The sequence below is a fragment of the Megascapheus bottae genome, unplaced genomic scaffold (assembly GCF_031878675.1).
Source record: "Megascapheus bottae isolate mThoBot1 unplaced genomic scaffold, mThoBot2.hap1 HAP1_SCAFFOLD_40, whole genome shotgun sequence".
Lineage (NCBI taxonomy): Eukaryota > Metazoa > Chordata > Mammalia > Rodentia > Geomyidae > Megascapheus > Megascapheus bottae.
In genome coordinates this window covers 650,219-668,856 of record NW_028327715.1, presented here as the reverse complement: position 1 = coordinate 668,856, position 18,638 = coordinate 650,219, and the positions used below count along the sequence as shown (strand labels likewise).

Below are 18,638 nucleotides of genomic sequence, written 5' to 3'. Positions count from 1 at the left end.
CAAGCTTACCCTCCATGCTGGAGCTCATATGCTTACAATTAAATGTCAGCAAATAATTTTATGGACCTGTAAACTTTAAAAATGAACTCTGTTTCATGAATAAAATTGTGTCAATAAAATTTTGTTCAAACACAAAATCTTTTTCTATGTGGTTTTGTTATTGTAATATATAGTGGGTTTACAGTTATATTTGCCAGATAGTAGGCGCATTACTTCTCACACACTGATACTCCTCATGTTTTTGTCCTCATTCCCCTTCCCCACCCGATCATCTTGTTTTATCCCCTTCCATTTCTTATTTCAAATAAACAATAAATGTATGTACATTATGCCTGGCAACAAAGTCAGATATTGTAATGATATGAGATTAACCAAAGGGCAACAAAAGAGAAGAGAAATAACATAGTACATTAAGAACAATAATCACACAAGATAAAGCTCTTGTTTCCATATTCTGGAGATCCTTTCATTTAGCCTCATCCTATATGGCCTTATGTATCTAGGTTTTGTGCGATTGTAATCCTCTACCAGGAGAATCCTAGGTGCAAACACAAAATCTCTAAATTGTAATTTTCTTGACCACACTTTCACATTAATTTTTTTAAATAACATTTATTGCTGTAAGTCTTTTGGGTGTGATGGTAGATTTCACTTAAGTTCTAAGCAAATAATTGGATTTTACTATGCTACAGGTCAAACTTCCAGTGCCACACTTGTGAGCTCTATACCTTTGTCTTTAAATTCTCACTGTCTTGCCATCACTAGAATGCCTGCTGGATAAGTGAATATTAATAACTTCTATGTTAGGTATTGTGGGAAACCAATATGAGTCTGGGGTCTAACAGAGTTATACTCGAAAGGCCTATATTGAGGACAAAGGGTGAAGAGTACAATCTGCCTGCCTTTATGCAAGGGTGGAGTAACCTTTTTGCCTAAATTCTCACAGGTCATGACAATGTGCTTTGAAAGTATTCCCAGACTTGTTTGGTTACCCTACCCTCCAGGAGATAGATTTGCTGAGAATAACTTGATAGTTGAGACTGGATGATTCTTTATACAAACAATAAGTCTTCTGAGAATTCTTGTTAATATTCAAGTATTGAACTGCAGAGGAAGATGGGTCACAAGACCACCTGAGGGAGACATGTCTGGAGGCAGCAGCTGCTGCTCCACCTTGAAACCGGCCACTCCCACCATTGGCTGTGTGTCCCAGGTGGGCTGTTCAGCACCCAGGGAGGAACCAAGATCATCTAGGGCTGCAAATTCCGGATGCAGTGAGGGAAATCACCTGAGCCCAAAATTCACCTCAGGGAGCTGCCAGCCATTCCTGGGGTCACTGAAAGGCAGGACCGATAAGTAGGCGTGGGCTTCTGCTGGGGCCTTGGGGAGGGTCCACCCGAAGACAGGACCTGGACTGGACGTGGACTTGCTCTGGGGGCGGGTCTACCTGAAGACAGGACCTGGACTGGACATGGACTTGCTCTGGGGCGGGTCTACCTGAAGACAGGACCTGGACTGGACGTGGACTTGCTCTGGGGCGGGTCTACCTGAAGACAGGACCTGGACTGGACGTGGACTTGGGCAGGGGCGGGTCTACCTGAAGACAGGACCTGGACTGGACGTGGACTTGCTCTGGGGCGGGTCTACCTGAAGACAGGACCTGGACTGGACGTGGACTTGCTCTGGGGCGGGTCTACCTGAAGAGAGGACCTGGACTGGACGTGGACTTGCTCTGGGGGCGGGTCTTCCTGAAGACAGGACCTGGACTGGACGTGGACTTGCTCTGGGGCGGGTCTACCTGAAGACAGGACCTGGACTGGACATGGACTTGGGCAGGGGCGGAGCCTCAACCAGGATGTCACCGATGCAGCCTCAGCTGGATGATGGGACACTGGGAACATTTACTTCCGGCTCTTGACAGCCATTTCCTCCAGCTGCACCTAGGGGACTAAGTTCTGTCCCCATGGCCTTCCTGGGGAAGGAGTGGCAGGACTCCTTTTCACCCTCGGGTTTCCCGGCAGCCCGGGTCACCTGTCCTGCCGGCAGTTTTCAAGCGGCCTGGAGCCCACGAGCACCCGGCAGCGGCCTGTGTGGGGGGCCCGGCCAGCCGGTCCACTTGGGCTGTCAGAGCCCAGGCTGCACAAGAGGTGACCGCTGCTCCTGGAACCTCCATCCTACAGGGGCTGCCTGGCTGGCCGAGTGGTGGGGCCAAAGGCCCAGACTTGCTGTTCTCCAGGCCTAGGAGTTGGTGCCTGCCTGACCCAGTGGGCCGCCTGCGGTGAGAGAAGAGGCATCTAGGCAGTGCCAGACTGGGGGATTTGCCTGGTGGACCTGCCGAAGTTATTCCATGGCCTGGCCTAAATTGCTGCAGCCCCAAGAGCCCCAGGGTTCTGGAAACATGGGGAAGGGGCAGGAAGGACTGTGAGTGAAGGGATGGAGGCCAGCCCCTCTTCTTCCCCAGATGAAGAGCAAGTATGCCAGATTGTCTCCCTGTAGCATTTGTATTCAGACTGTGGTCTGCCTGGACTGGCTTCCAGAAGATTTGACCCTGGCCATGCAGCTGCTAATACTGAGTCCTGAATTAAGCAAGCAGAAGAGGTGATGGAGGCCAGGTTCAACGACGAGGGAACGCATGAGGGACAGGAACAGGATTTCTGGAGGCCATCGTAGTTGTCCAGGAGTGGTCTGTGTGTTGAAGCAGAGCATTCAGTCTTCACAACATCAGGTATTAGTAAATTGTGCATTCATGGAGAGCCTAGCATGCATCACTTACACCATCAGATGGGAACTAGTTACCACCCTTAGAAGCGTCACTGAATGTAGATTTTTCTACATGTTCACTGCAAGCTAATTCATTTACCCTGCATTTCACTTTTTTTTTAACATTGATTTTTACATCCTATTTCAAATGTCATGTTTAACAAAGGGAATGTCAATATACAGTCACTGGCACATAGATTTTAGAACATAAATAAAATTAAGCTGAGTCTTTGTGTGGCATAGATAATCTATGTAATAAAACATTATTCTATAGAGTATATTGCCCATCATAGATTTTTATGTCTATGTAGTTATGTTTATATATACAGGTTAATGTACTTTCTTTACATTGTCAGAGTGAGGAAACTATCACTCCATATCACACATAATGAAACCCCATACCTAATAGCAGTCATATTTCCTGTTCTTTTCCTGACTCTCCATCAGAGCTATAAACAACTACTAATGTATCTGTGTATTTGCTTTTTCAGACTTTTCATGGATTGTTTTTCTTAGTATGCTTTGGAAGCTCCTCCTGGTTGTAGTATGTATCTATATATCTATTCTGCACTCTTTTGGATGGTCAATACCCCATCGCATAGACATGGCATATTTCAAGCATTCATTTGTGTTGTTACTACTTTTTGGGTGGTTTGAGTGATACAGCAGTGAACATTTGTGGATAAGTGCTTTCATTTCTCTTGGGTATGTACACAGCTTACATTAGAAGTATTGAGTCCTATAGTCACTGTGAAGATCTGCCTCATTACATGCATTTTCCAAAGCAGTTGCATCACCTTGTAGTCTTGTTCCCAATTCTTCCCCATGTCTCTTGTCAGCCTTCGGTATTGTCTGTGTTTTTGGGTACAGCCAGCTGTATTTCAAATGTTTTCATTGTGAGGAAAAATTCATTCAGTTCTATTTCCCCTCAATAGTATTGCATAGAGAATCTGAAGTATTCTGAAAAACTTTTTTCAGTATGTTGAGAGATTCCTTTCTCACCATTCCTGTGCATATTGACACATAAGTTACAAATAGTCTTGTATTAGCTTATATTAATTTTAAGGTGGAGAATTGGTTTGCCTTTTTTTCGTACATGTATACAATATATTGTAATCAATCTTCCTTTATTACTTTCCCCCAATTTTTTCAACAGGTTTCCTTGCTCTGTCAGAATTTTTGCAATCAAACTAGCTATTTCAATATTTACCCACTACTTTTATTTTACCCACCCTTCTCCATTTATACTTACGTAGTCCTTTAGTCAAATTCCTGCTGTATATTTATCCATATAGGCCTAAACATGAATATATACTCCTTTTAGTTTTTGATTCCGCATGTGAATGAAGACCTAATTTTTGTGAAGCTAGTTTGTTGGGTTCTATGAGATGTTCTCAAATTGCCTCCCATTTTGTTGCATTTTTAATTTGTATGGCTGTGTGATATTGCAGCTATACAGACATTATATTAAGCTCATGAACAGTCTTTATAAAAATAAGAAGTCATGTTTATGTCTACTCTTCCTACACATTACTTTCTATAACTAGGGCAAATTCTGAAGTCAATAGATCATATTGACTTAACTGTTTCAATTTTCCTTGGTATTGAAATTGGTTTCAGCATTTTAGTGTAATGAGATTTACTAATTTTGTTTGCATAATTATCATTTTGTAATGATTAAACAATTTATTAGCATTTATGAATAGTACCATGGGGTTTAATTATGATATTCCTATACATATGTACATTGAACTTTGAATGAGTTTCTCCTGTCCTATTCCTTTTTAACCCATTTGTCCATACAGCATTTAATAGGTTTCGGCAGACTCTCTCCATATATAGGTGAGTGTCTGTATGAAACATCATCTTCCTCATACCTGGTTTCCATCTCCTCTCTCACTTATTTAATCAGCAGGTTTCCCTTTGTTGTGTTTTTGTTTCACTTTGTTTTGTTTTTTTATTACACATCTCCCATTTTTACTATTATTTATTATCATTACTTTAGATCTAGTTTCCACATGAATGGAAACCTGTGCTATTTGACATCTTGAGCTTGGTTTATGTCAGTCAACATGATGATCCCAGTTGCATTCATTTGCCTAGAGACAATGATATTTGACTCTTCTTCATGTGAATCAAACTCCATTGCTTGTAAGTATTACATTTTTTCCTTTTGCCAATCCTAGCACTTGAACTTAAGGCCTGAGCACTGTCCTTGGGATTTCTCAGGGCTAGGGTATTACCACTTCTGGCTTTTTCGGGCTTTTGTGTTGGTAGTACCAAGGAATGTAACACTGGGCTTCCTGCATACTAGGCAGGCACACTACCACTAGGCTATCCTTTGGGCGCGAGTGTTACATTTTCTTTACGCATTCATTGGTTGTTGTTTACCTTGGCTGAGGCACAGCCTAACTGTTGGGAAGAGCACTACAATAAAAATGGGTATTATAAATGTTTAACTGTTTTAACAACTTACATTTCTCCAGATGTTTGTCCAAAGGTCATATAGCAGCATCTGAGTTTTATGTCTAATCAATCCTTTGACTCTATATGCAAAGGTCACACAGCAGGATTATAAGGTTGCTCTATTTTAGCCTATCCCAAGTGCCCCTAAATAGGAGAATTTTAGGTCAAGCCCTAGAGTTTGTTCTCTTGGCTTGCTTGCTGGTACTTAGCCACTTAAACCATACTCCAGCGTGGCTTGTTGCTGGTCACTTTGGAAGATGAAGTACCATGGTCTTTCCTCCAGGGCTGGGGGGAACTGTCATCTATCAGGTTTCACTCTACTGATTAGCTAGGGTTAATGGAACTAGCCAACATAAATAAATAAATATATATGTATAAATACATTTATGTATATACACACATATATACTGATACATACACATATATACATACTTATATGTGAGTTTGTGTATATATAGTCATATATATATTTACATACAAGTATGTATATATTTATAGCATCCTATAAGTATGTGATTTCCACAGTGGACACACGAAATTACATGCCCAGCCACTGTAGTGTATTGTATAAAGGATATTTTCCCCATATCTACTCTCACAACCTCATCATCAGCATTTGTTGTTTGCTTTTATAATAATTGCTGTTCTCACTGTGGTGAGATTGCAGTCTCAGGGTCACTTTGCAAATGAGGTGGAAACTGTTTGTACTGCTGCAACCTGAAGAAGTCATTTGCTAATTTATTAATTGGTTTTTGTTTGTAGAATTGTGTATTCTTCATATTAACCCTTATGTGTTTTATAGAGGACCAAGATTTTCTCCTATTGTGTAAATTGTTGCATGAATTTATGGTGTCATTTGATGTGTAGAGACTTTTTAATTGATTGGAATCCTATTTGTCAACTAATTCTTGTTCTTATTTTCTTGAGTCCTATCCAGGAGATAATTTCCTGTCTCTCTTGTTCACTGCACCCTGTGTTGTTCTGTAGTGATGTCAAAGTTTCAAATCTTAATATAAATAGCTTTTATCCATTTTGAATTGATTTTTGAACTGTATAGAGAGACTATGATTGTAGGTTCACTCTTCTACATGTAGATAAGCAGTTGTTCAAAATTGTTAAACCATACTTTTGATTCCTTTTTCCAATAATTGTATGAGGATGGCTGTGTGCATTTAATTTTGAGTCTTCTATTTTGTTTTCTTAGTTTTCTAAGGACCATGTTGTTTTTATCCATGTAGCTTTACAATCTTTTAAAGTCTGGTAGTATAAAACCTTTAGTGTTTTGATCTTTTTACCCAGGATTATTTTTTACTACCTGGGATATTTTATGTTTCCCTATGAATTCAATGATTTATTGCTATGATGATTTCAGGAAAAAAATCACTGTGAAGTTTGGGTGAAATTTTGCAGAGATGTGAAGATTACTTTCAGAAAGGTTTAAAACTGAAATTAGTAAATAATTAACATGAAATAATGATACATGTTAAGGCTTTACTGTAACTATCCCTTAATTATAATGATGAAGTACTATTAATATAAATTCCGACAATTCAGTTTTCCATGTTTTAATGTCTTTATCCATTTTTGAAGGATTGATAGAGTACGCCCCTCTAGTTATTATTTAGGGTTCCTGCTAGGTATTGTTTTAATAAAGGCTGGTATTATTTGAAGAGCTTAATTTTTAGTGTATATTTACTACATAAAGCAGTATATCCATAATATTTGCCATGTGTATACACTGCATTTTAATAGGAAGAATCTCATCCTATTTCTCTTTCCATCTCCCATTCCTCTGTTCATTAACAGCCTTTTTATTTACTATAGTTTGATTATATTTAGCCTCCATGTTGGTTTTTCTGTGTATATGTGTGTGTACAGACATATATATATATATATATAATATACATGTACTGGTATGCCTTTAAAGTTTGGATTCCAGCAATAATTGAAAATGTGATATTTTCTTTTTGAGCTTGGTTCATCTCAATCACACGATCATCTCCAGGACTGTCCACTGTACTGTAAATCACAGGATGTTAGGATTTTTTTTAAAAAAAGTAACTGAGGATTTACGGAAGACGGCATGGAACTGAGGACCCAGACATTAACCCACAGACCTATGGTCACCTAATCTTTGATAAGGGAGCCAAAAAAATAAAATGGAAGAAAGAAAGCCTCTTCAACAAATGTTGCTTACAGAACTCGTTCAGCACCTGCAGAAAACTAAAGTTGGATCCTTCTTTTTCACCTTGCACTAGGATTAATTCCAAATGGACCAAAGACCTCGAAGTAAAAGCTGATACACTGAAAACTTTATAAGAAGGAATTGGAGATACTCTAGGTCTCCTTGGCACAGGTTGAAACTTTCTTAATAAGGACCAAGAAACACTGGATAATTGGGACTGCATTAAACTGCAGAACTTCTGTATGGCAAAGGACATAGCTAGCAAATTAACTAGAAAGCCTACAGAGTGGGAGAAGATCTTCACTAACCATAGAATAGACAAAGGCCTCATATCTAAAATATATGAACAGCTCAAAAAATTGAATCACTCCAAAAGTAATCTCCAAAGAAAAAACCATCCCATTAAAAGATGGGCCAAAGACTTAAAGAGAGACTTCTCTGAAGAAGAAATAAGAATGGCCTATAGACACATGAAGAAATGCTCGACATCTCTAGTCATAAAAGAAATGCAGATCAAAACAACTCTAAGATTCCACCTCACTCCAGTTAAAATGGCCAGGATCAAAAAATCTATTACCAGCAGGTGCTGGAGGGGATATGGACAAGGAGGGATCATTACTACACTATTGGTGGAGTACAAACTCGTTCAATCACTATGGAAAGCAAGGCAGTCTCTCAAAAGACTAAATATAGAACTCCCCTATGACCCAGCAATTCCACTACTTGCCATTTACCCAATCATGCAGAAACAAGGACATACTAAATCCACCAGCACAACAATGTTCATTGCAGCACTATTTACCCTAACAAAGATATGGAACCAATCCAGATGTCCCTCAGTTGATGAGTGGATCAACAAGATGTGGTATTTGTACACAATGGAATTCTATGCTGCAGTCAGAAAGAATGACACCGCCCATTTGTAAGGAAATGGAAAACTTTGGAAGAAACCATATTAAGTGAAGTAAGCCAGACTCAAAGGAACACAGGCTCAATGATTTCCCTCATTTGTCATAATCAATAGAAACCTTGGGCTCTCCTAGCAGAGATTCACAATAGAACCAAATCTAGATTCATAAGGCCATATAGTATGACGCTAAATGTAAGGACGTCCAGGATAAAGAAACAAAAGCCATATAATGAGTGATTGCTGTCCTTAACGTACCATGTTATCTCTCATCTCTTTTACTGTCCCTTGGTTATCTCATATTATTACAATATTTCACCTGTTATCTGTTATATTTTATATATGCTTCATTGCTTATTTGAAATAGGAGAGGGAAGAGGGGAAATCAAGTTGTGCGGTGGGAAGGGGGAGTGGAATGGGGACCATGACATGAAAAAGTGTATGAATATATATGAAGTAATGCACCTTCTATCTGGTGAATATAATGTAACTCTTATATTAATTACAATAAAATATATGAGAGAAAAAATAACGGAGTCATATTCCATCATATATATGTACTACAATTCTTTATTTAATCTTTAGTTCCTAGGCACTTTAGCTGAATCCATCGTATGCTTGTGGTAATCGAATTGAAATAAACATGGTATGCATGGGTTTTCCTGTATATTCATTAGATTCCTTGAGATATATCCCCAATAGCAATATGGCAGGGTCCCAAGCTAAATCTATTTGTAGAACCTACATCCTTCACCAGGGTGTTTCAAACCTGCACCTAGTATTCTTGAATTAGATGGACCCACGTTTTCTTACTCTCCCTATATCTGGTATTATTCAGCAGCGTTTTCATTAGTAAGATTGTGATACTGTCTCCATTCACAGATACATTCTATTGCAGTAGTTTTCAACATCTATCATTCTCTTTTCCTCATTTCCTTCTAATCTAATAAAACATTCCCATAATAATGAAGATACTCCTGTATTTTTGTGTATGATTCCATGTATCCTTTTACATATGTTTTTGCATATATGAGAGGAAACATGTGATTTTTCCCTTGTGAACCTGGCCTGAAAACAATATAACTTCATCTTTATGGATGAATAATACATATTATGTAGCTATACCCCATTTATCAATTCATTTGACAGTTTTGGGTCAACTGTTTCCATATGTTGGCTATTTTAAACAGTGCTACAAAGATTGTGTGTTTGCTTGTGCTTCTATCATATCCTGATTTACATTCTTTCAGATACATGACCCAAAATGTTATCACTGTATTGGTTGGTAAATGTATTTTTAGGTTTTTGAGGAACCTCCGTATCAGTTTCCATAGTGCTTGTACTGATTTCTGTTTCCTTACCATTTGTTGTTGTTTGTGTTGTGAGTGATTGCCAATTCTGACTGATGTTGAAGAAGTTCTCACGTTTGGTTTGTATTTCTCTAAGGGCAAGGAATTTTTGAAGACTTCTTCCTGATTGTATTCTTTCAAGATATGTCTCTTCCGTGTGTTTGCCCATTTGTTGGGTTACTGAGTCCCCCTTTGTGGTAATTTTTTTTCATAGAAATCTCCAAGGAGTCATATCCAGGGCATTTTAGCTTTATTTCATTTAATTTTCCTCTGTTACTGTATTCAACCATAACTATGATGTATAGTGTTAAAAATGTTAATTTGCAGTGATTTATTTCTTTTCATTTCTTTTTGAGGGAGGCAGCTCTTGCTTTGTGTCTGGTCCAGATGAGTTTTTTGCAGTCACCTTGCTGGGTAGGATAGGTGTGCAACACGGATCCCAGCCATTGTGTCTCCCTTGGAGCTAGGATAATAACAGTTAGTTCAGATGTGCTTTCAAGAACTAGTATTCCTTGGCTGACCTTGAACCACAGTCTCCAGTCTCTGCTTCTCAATAGATAAGATGGCAAGCTACAGCCACCATACCCAGCCATATAAATTCTCAATTCTCTGAAATGAGAGCGTGAGCGATTCAACTATTCCTCCCCAAGTCCTCACTATCGCTCTTGCCTAGTGGACCCCAATTGAATATGGCTCAGAAAATATCCAGCCTTCTAGTCATTCTATCCAACCGACAGTGGAAGACACAGATCAATGTAATATATTTATCCGAATACGTAATTGGTGATAAGAGGATTCTGAGACTTCTCAACTTGTTACTGACTGTAGGATGGAGGAGGAAAGAGAAAAACAGAGTACATCAACAACATTAAACTAGAGAAAAGGGGACAATGCTTCAACTGAGTCCCTGTATTCTTAAGGTTAGTCACCAAGAACTTTGTACTTCTCCTTAAGAACCAATCAAGGAAGAGCAAATTTCTATCAGTTCAAGACTTTCCTCCCTTTGTGTTGTGCTTTCCTTTTCATGTGATGCAGTATAATATTTTAGTATTCTTTCCAGATATTCTTTGTATTAATGAAATACCCTGGTTCTCTTCACTAGGTGGGCAATTTTCCTTTTACCTATTCTTAGTAGGGAATTGGAACTAGTATTAACACTTATTTTTAATTAGAGTTTGTAAGAGTTCAGTAAAGCTTTTTATTTCAGAAATCTCTTTTTTGCCAGTCCTGGGATTGACCTCAGGGCTTGAGCACTGTCTTTGGACTTTCTAAAGGCTAGAGCTCTACCACTTAAACCACAGTACCACTCCTGGCTTTTTCTTTTTTTTTGAAATTATTTTTTGTATTTTTGAAACTCTTTGAAGAGCCAAGTCCTAAATGTAGTAGAAAACCACCTCCCAAAAGTTCAGTCCATTTTAAGATGATGAAGACATATAGATGAGTGACAGTTTGAGATGTCCTCCATATACCGTATGCAATTACAATGAAACCCAACATGATTTTTATTCATAATTCTGATGTGTTGAACTCAGAAGGAATGCCTAAGTAAAAGTCTTTGGCTTAACTCACTGTAGTGACATTAATACAGGATGGACATCTTGGATCAAAGATAAGAGGCTACTGGGGAACCCCTGGAATGCTTCAATATCTCTTATAACTGGATTTGACTTAGCAGGAATAAATTTTTTTAAAAAAGAATTCCTTTGTAAAAGAAAGTTTATACAAAAAATTTCTAAAAAACAAAGAACCATAGATATAATGTGTTCAGTACAGGAGAGAGAATGAATCTTAAAAGCTTAGCTCACTTCTGGTTTAATTTTACTAATCTAGGCCACTCTTGAAAAAAGAGCTTATATGAAGAGCTCTGAAGTATGGCCTTCAAATATATTGGATATTAAGTTTACTAAGTAAATCTATGTCTAGTATATGACATATAGTATGCTACTTGTAATAGGATTATTCTATGTAATTAATCTGGGTTTGGAGGCAAAAATAAAATTTATTTCAATGCAGAACAAATTTTTCATGTTTCTATTAAATGTGTCATCCCAAACAACAATGTAATGGTGTTCTATGACTTGGAAACATAATGTAATTTACAGTATTGCCAAACAGAATTCCACAAAAATTTTATAGCACACCTTATGTGACTAGCTCAAAGTACTTAGTTCAACTAAGTGATATGGAAGCATTTTGGTAAATATCTGCAAACCAATACAGCAGTGAACAGTTCCTAATACAGAAGTCCATTAAGAAAAGTCAATTTTGTAACATTTTACATAAAAATAAAAGTAAAAAGGGCACTGCTTCATCAGCACATTCTTCACTTCTGTCTGGACGAGAGGCCAAACTTACTGTTCACTCTTCAGGTCATCTTGTTTTCCATTTAGTTCTTGATCAACTTGTTTTATGCATTCTGGTATGCCAGCATATTCCATGGGAACAAGCTCCACTAGTTTTGCCAAATTAAAAACATATCTAATTTTTGGCTGAATTTTGAGCTAATAAATGGTTTTGTAACACCCCAATTCTGGATTTTTTCTAGGTATGAACCAAATAATCAAATCCAAGTCTTCATGCATGCTAGGCAAATGCTCTACCACTAGGCCAATCTCCCAGACTTTTATTTCAGAAATCATTTTTCAAGTTTGGGTTAACGGAAAAATTCTCCACATTAAATATAGAGGCAAAAGAAAAGGTGAGGTATTGTATGTGTTGAAACTATTTTACTGTAGTGTTCGACTTTGGTCTTATGTCCTTTCCAATTTCAGTCCACTGTCTTTAAGGAGAACTGGTATGCCTTTAATTCTCGAGCATTCCATTCCTCATTCTGCAGTGATGTAAAGATGACCAGTACATTCTGTTTGGGGTTGCCATAGGAGCAACTATATGAGTAGAGTTTGCTCTACAAGGTAAGGGACTGAGCAAGGGCAGTCTGTCTATCATAGGGTTTGCTCTCTATGACATTGGACTTTCTTCCCATCCTTTCCATAGGGATTAAAGTAAAAAGAATGAGTTTTTTGAGGGAGGGCTTGTTGGATAATGTGAGGAGGAGAAGGGGCTGATTGGAGGGGACTTGGAGGAGTGAGAGCTGACTGGGGATCTCTCTGGTTCTTACATATGAAGGCTTTGCCTTGTAGCTACCTGAATAAAGTGTGTGTGTGTGTGTGTGTGTGTGTGTGTGTATGTGTGTCTGTATGGGGACTTGAAACTGGGGCCTGGACACTGTTCCTTAGCTTTTTTTTTCTCCAACTCCTACCACTCTGCCACTTGAGCTACAACTCCATGTACAAGTTTTGCTGGTTAGTGGAGATTAGAGTTCCACGAAGCTTTTTGACGCTTTGAACTTCTTGTCTTCAGATCTCAGCTCCTGAATAGCTGGGATTTCTGATTAGTCAATCACCTAAAGCTCATTTCCTCTAAAGATTTATCTTAACAAACTGGGTTTAGGGGAAGTGATGAACCAAAAGGAATGAAAAGAAAAAGAAAAGAAAGTTCTTAGCCTGAAAGGTAGCAGGAAAATCAGCTATGATTTAAATTTGTGACAGAGTTTGATCCTCCTCTGTGTCTAGCTGTTTACAAACTGAAAGGCTGGAGACAGTTTGAGTCCTTTTGCCTAATTATTTTAGGGTATCTGAAGCTCTTCACAGTTCTGTCCCAGCTCCACAGCAGAAGCAGGGCTGGCTACAAGTCTTTTTTCTCTGCCTTAACCTCTTCTGGCTCCCATGGCTAGGGACTAAGGACTAGGGACTGCAAGCATTGGGAGTTCTGTTTCCTTTCTGTATGAAATGGTATGGCTGGATACAATGTGCTTTACAAGTGTCTGCTCCAGATCTAAAAGTCAGAACCAGTATTTTACCTAAATGTATTTATTTATATATTTTTACAAGAAGAATTTTATTTTCATGTTACTTTTTCTTTTGAAGAGTGTAGGAATGTATTACATGTATCTGGATGCCTTAGTGTAAATATCATATTATTATTATTATTGGACAATTTTGAGTATGTGGGTGTGTTTGTGTGTGTGTACAGATGTTGTGAATGTGTGGTAACACTGGGGTTTTAATTAAGGGTCTTAAATGCTTTCACAACTTTTTTTGCACCCAGGATTAGTGAATTATGACATCTGCTACAGGTCCAATTTCAGCTTTTTTTTCAGATATATATTTTTTCATATATTTTTTATTGTAATTAATAGAGGGTTACATTACATTCGCCAGATGGAAGGTGCATTACTTCACATACATTGATACCCTTTCTCAAGTGCAGCTTTTTTTCCTTTTAGATAAGTGGAGTCTCCTGGCTGTTTTTTTAGGTTTCTTTGAATTGAGATCCTCAGAACACCTTAGTAGCTAGGGTTATAATATCTTTTTATTTCCCATTGACATTGTATTATCTTAACATGTACCCACTCTGTGAAATATTATAGAATGTACAATATTTCTCATCCTTTTTATTTCTATTATAAAATGTTTCCAAGTAGAAAATCCATAATAACTGTGATATAAACTCTCTTAATAATGGATTTATTTACATTCTATGTCCTGTGAAGCAATGCATTATCTGTAAAGGTGCCTTGTATATCAGTGAAAGTTTGTTGATTCAAAAATTTTTCTTCTCTTGTTCTGTAACAGAACTTTGAAAAGTAATTGCAGAATGTACTTTTCCCAGGATTGGTCAACTCTGAAGAATTATGGCTTTCAAGGTTTCATAGGCTATAGATTTTAAAAGGCTCACCACCACCTAAAACAGTTCTGTGTGCATGACTTTCCATAATGTTTGGTATATTAAGTATATTTTCAACACAATCAGTGTGAAATTCTTCTGTGTTTTCCTTCTCTTAGGTGAATGGTTTGTTACCTAGTGATACTATACTGAGATATATCCGGATTACACTGTAGCAGTGTTGACCCTCAACAAATATAATATGTAAGTCATGGGATTCAAAGATGCTTTAAACCATGAGTAAAAGTCCCAAGCTGGGCTGATGAGATTGAGAATATACCTATACTTTCTTTGTTAATAAATGTCAACCCTATGGAAATGATATGTCACACATTCACAAATTAAACACATTTCTTTTTCTTTCTTTCTTTCTCTTTTTCTTTTTGTGGTCTTGGTACTTAAAATTCAGGACATTAGCACTGTCCCTGAGCTCTTGTGCTTGGAGCTAGTTTTCAGATACTTTGTGCCATATCTCCATTTCTGTTTGTGAATTGCAGATGAGAGTCTCAGGGACTGTTGGCTGCGGCTGGCTTCAACCCTGAGCCTCAGCTCTATCTCCTACAGAGGAGAACTACCAGCGTATGCCAGCACCACCAGGCTTCCTTCTGTTTAAAATACTGCAGTTGAGATGCTGTGATAGGCATGCCTGAGTCCATGTAAACTGGGCTCTGGCAGCAGCTGTTGATCCAGCATGAGCAATTGGTGAGTGGATTTACCTGTCATCTGAAAGTAAAATCATTTTGAAATATGGTACCAAGACTAAGTTGATATTACTGCCCAACCATATCATGTAACTATTATCTGTTTTGAAAATAAATACCAAAGGAAAGAGGTCAAAAGAAACTTTCTCATAGGCTGTTCTAAAGTTAACTATGAGGAGCTAAAAGAGTATCACAGGTCAGGCACTCAAGTCACAATGACTAGTTTGAAGTGAGGAGGAATTCAGATATGAAGTAGCTAAAGGAATCAGGATAAATGTGTCAAAAGCCAGGACTATTTCACCTGAAATACCACCATCATGATGGATAGGAATCTTGCTTCCGCTGTGCAGATCTTTTTCTCCATAAGACAGGCAGGAAAGAAAGCTAGTATTGGTGGAAGCAAGGAGTAAAGGGGAAACAGAATCAAACATTTTGATGATATATCAGCTGGAATTTTTATTATAATGCATGAAGTGGAAAACAGTGAACAAGGATACAAAATTTAAAAGCCATATCAGCTGGAGTTTCTACATAACGAGCAAAAGGGATAAAAGGAGACCTGGAAGCAGAATTTGGGTGATATATCAGATTCAGCTTCTACATAGCAAGGGAAAGAAAATCTAGGAAACAACAAAACCACAAAAAACATTGGTGTAGGTTCACAAGGAAAGAATTCTTCATCAGTCTTGTCTAAAAGCTTTGTTTTTTAGAGATGAACATTTAGCGAGATCCCAAAGTCTCTTTTTTAGGAAAACACAAGAAATACCCTCTTGAATATATATATATATATATATATATCATATTTATAGTTAGTCTTCAGTGAATTGCAGCTAATTTGTGTGAAAAAGTACATATAGGAAGGGCCAGGTGTATGGCCTAGTGGTAGAGTGCTTGCTTAGCATGCAGGAAGCCCTCGGTTCTATTTCTTGGTAACACATACACAGGAAAAGTTGGAAATGGTGCTGTGTTTCAAGTGATATAGCGCTAGTCTTGAGAAAGCTCAAGGTCAGTGCCCAGGCCCTGAGTTCAGGCTCCAGAATTAGCAAAAATTAAAAAAGTATATATAGGATTGTACATAGTATTTTACTGTGCTTAATTTAATGATTCAAAGCAGATCCCATCTCTATCTAGAGAGGTCAGCTATGATAGGTCAAATAATGAACATAGATAGGCATATGTATGAAGATATACAGAGACTAAATAAGTATGTAGGACCGATTATTTTCTTTGATTTTATTTTGTAGGATGGGGACTTGAACTCTGGGCCTGTGTGCTATTGTCCCTGAGCTCTTCAGCACAAGGCAGGGGCTATACCACTTGAGCCATAGCACTACTTCTGGGTTTCTGGTGGCTAACTGGAGATTCCAGTCTCATTGGAAATTACAGTGGCAAGGCTGGCTTTGAAATATGATCCTCAGATTTCAACCTCCTGAGTAGCTAGGATTTTAGTCACTTGATCCCTGCATTATGGAAACTATTTTGAATGTCACAGCTGTGCAGCTCTATCTATGCCATACTGTCCTTTTAAATTTGTGTGAATGATTGAGACACCAGTGAGGAGATGGGGTTCTTGATGTTTCAGTGAACAGTAAAGAGAAATCTTAGAAAACTCTGATAGGATAGCTTGTTTATAAGACCCTATTCTGAGAGACTGTACACATTTTGTAGACTGCAATGACAAATGATCACAGAAAAAGTAGCTTCCGCAGTAACAATTTACATCACAACACTGGGGGATATAGGGCTCAAATCAAAGGGCCCACAGCTACTTGGCACCTACACAGGGCTGAGGAAAAGGAAGTTCCTTGTAGATCCCTTTTCCCTGTTTTCCTGGTTGTGGACAATTGTCAGGCCCATGATTCCTCCTCTAGATTGCTGCCCTGCTTGGCACATGCCATTCTTATTTTTTCATATATTTTTATTGTACTTAATAGAAGGGTTATATGATATTTGCCAGATAGATGGTGCATCACTTCACATACATTGATAACCTTTCACATGTCTTGATCCCCATTTCCCTCCCCCCACCCCCACCCCTCATCTAGTTTCCCCCCCTTCCCTATCCAATTTCAAATAACCAAAAAGAAATATATCCGATATATCAGGTAACAAAGTGAGATACTGTAACAATATGAGATAACCAAGGGACAGCAAAAGAGATGAGAGATAACATAGTACCTTAAGAACAACAATCATTCATTATATGGCTTATGTTTCTACATCCTAGAAATCCTTTGATTTAGCGTCCTACTCTATGGCCTTTTGTATCAAGGTTTTTGCCCTATTGCAAATCTCTGCTAGGACAGCCCAACGTTTCCACTGATTATGACAAATGAGGGAAACCACTGAGCCTAAGTTCCTTTGAGTCTGGCTTACTTTAGTTGATATGATTTTTTTCTAAGTCTTCCCATTTCCGAACAAATGGGCAATGTCATTCTTTCTGACAGCAGCATAGAATTCCAGTGTGTACAAATAACACATTCTTTTGGTACAGTGAATACTTTTTCAAAATCTAAATCCAAGATTTATGACTCAATGAATAGTGTGTAGATATCAATAACCTTGGGTAAAGCATTGAAGTCTAGGCATCAAGAATGATTTTAATTGTGAAAATGAACAGTGACTGGGTGTTCCAAAGAAATCATATTCTCAAAGAAATTAGGGAGAGAGTGTGTGTGTGTGTGTGTGTGTGTGTGTGTGTGTGTGTGTGTTTATATGTGTGTTTGTGTGCTGGTACTCTGGTATTATGACATCTGCCCCTCTGCTCTTGTGCTTAAGTCTGATATTTTCTTTTCAACTCTTCCTTTCCAGTCCAATATTTTGTTGCCAATATTTTGAATTGGAAATGTCCTTTCAAAGCCATTTCTATCTGATTTCCTTCCATTTATTATCATCAGTCCTCTCAGTAAATGTCATTATTGAGTTGACCAGTGGTTCACCAATCCATTCCTGGCCATGCTGAGGGCACAACAGGGGTTCATGTGATGAGACTGCGTTGCCAAATGCTAGTCTCATCCCATGCAGCTTCATCTAGTGCAGGCTTCTGAAGTCAAATCTCAGTACTGCAAAGAGGCCTGGTAGGGATAGCAGAGGTGGAGGGGTAGCTCCTGTAGCAGATCCCATGCTTGGCATGGAGAAGTCCATGGTTTCAATACCCAGCATTGTAGATAGAAAATGATAGTTTTCTTTACTTTTTAGACTCAATTTTTGCGTATGTGTTTAATTTCTTCACAGTGTGGACACTTACACCCAGAGGGGAAAGTTGTCCCAGTCCTGGCCGGCCCTGAACATCTGGTGAGTCCCCCGTGTACTTCTCATCAGAATGCTAACCAATATGCAGTGTTGTAACCATAGACAATACCCATGGCAGGCACACAGTGTTAGTACAACCTTGTTTTCAGTTTTGAAAATAAACAGGCCACAATGGAACACACCAATAAACAACTGTTCCTATTCTCTTTGGAAGTCAAGTTCCAGGATCTATGCAGATAAATGAAGATGGTCACAGTGAATATATGAAACTCACACTAATTGAATGGAATGGA

General features: G+C 38.4%; 1 long non-coding RNA gene across 3 annotated transcripts; it reads left to right on the top strand.

The window, feature by feature from the left end:
- The first annotated feature begins 4,448 nt into the window (after positions 1-4,448).
- LOC150039279 (uncharacterized) lies at positions 4,449-18,395 on the top strand. Of its 3 annotated transcripts, XR_016534391.1 has the most exons (5): positions 4,449-4,911; positions 12,213-12,365; positions 14,512-14,596; positions 14,890-15,094; positions 18,328-18,395. It is a non-coding gene; the product is annotated as an uncharacterized LOC150039279 (long non-coding RNA). The 3 variants fall into 3 exon arrangements; XR_016534393.1 differs by lacking the exon at positions 12,213-12,365; XR_016534392.1 differs by lacking the exons at positions 4,449-4,911; positions 12,213-12,365 and adding an exon at positions 12,508-12,579.
- The last annotated feature ends 243 nt before the right edge of the window (positions 18,396-18,638 follow it).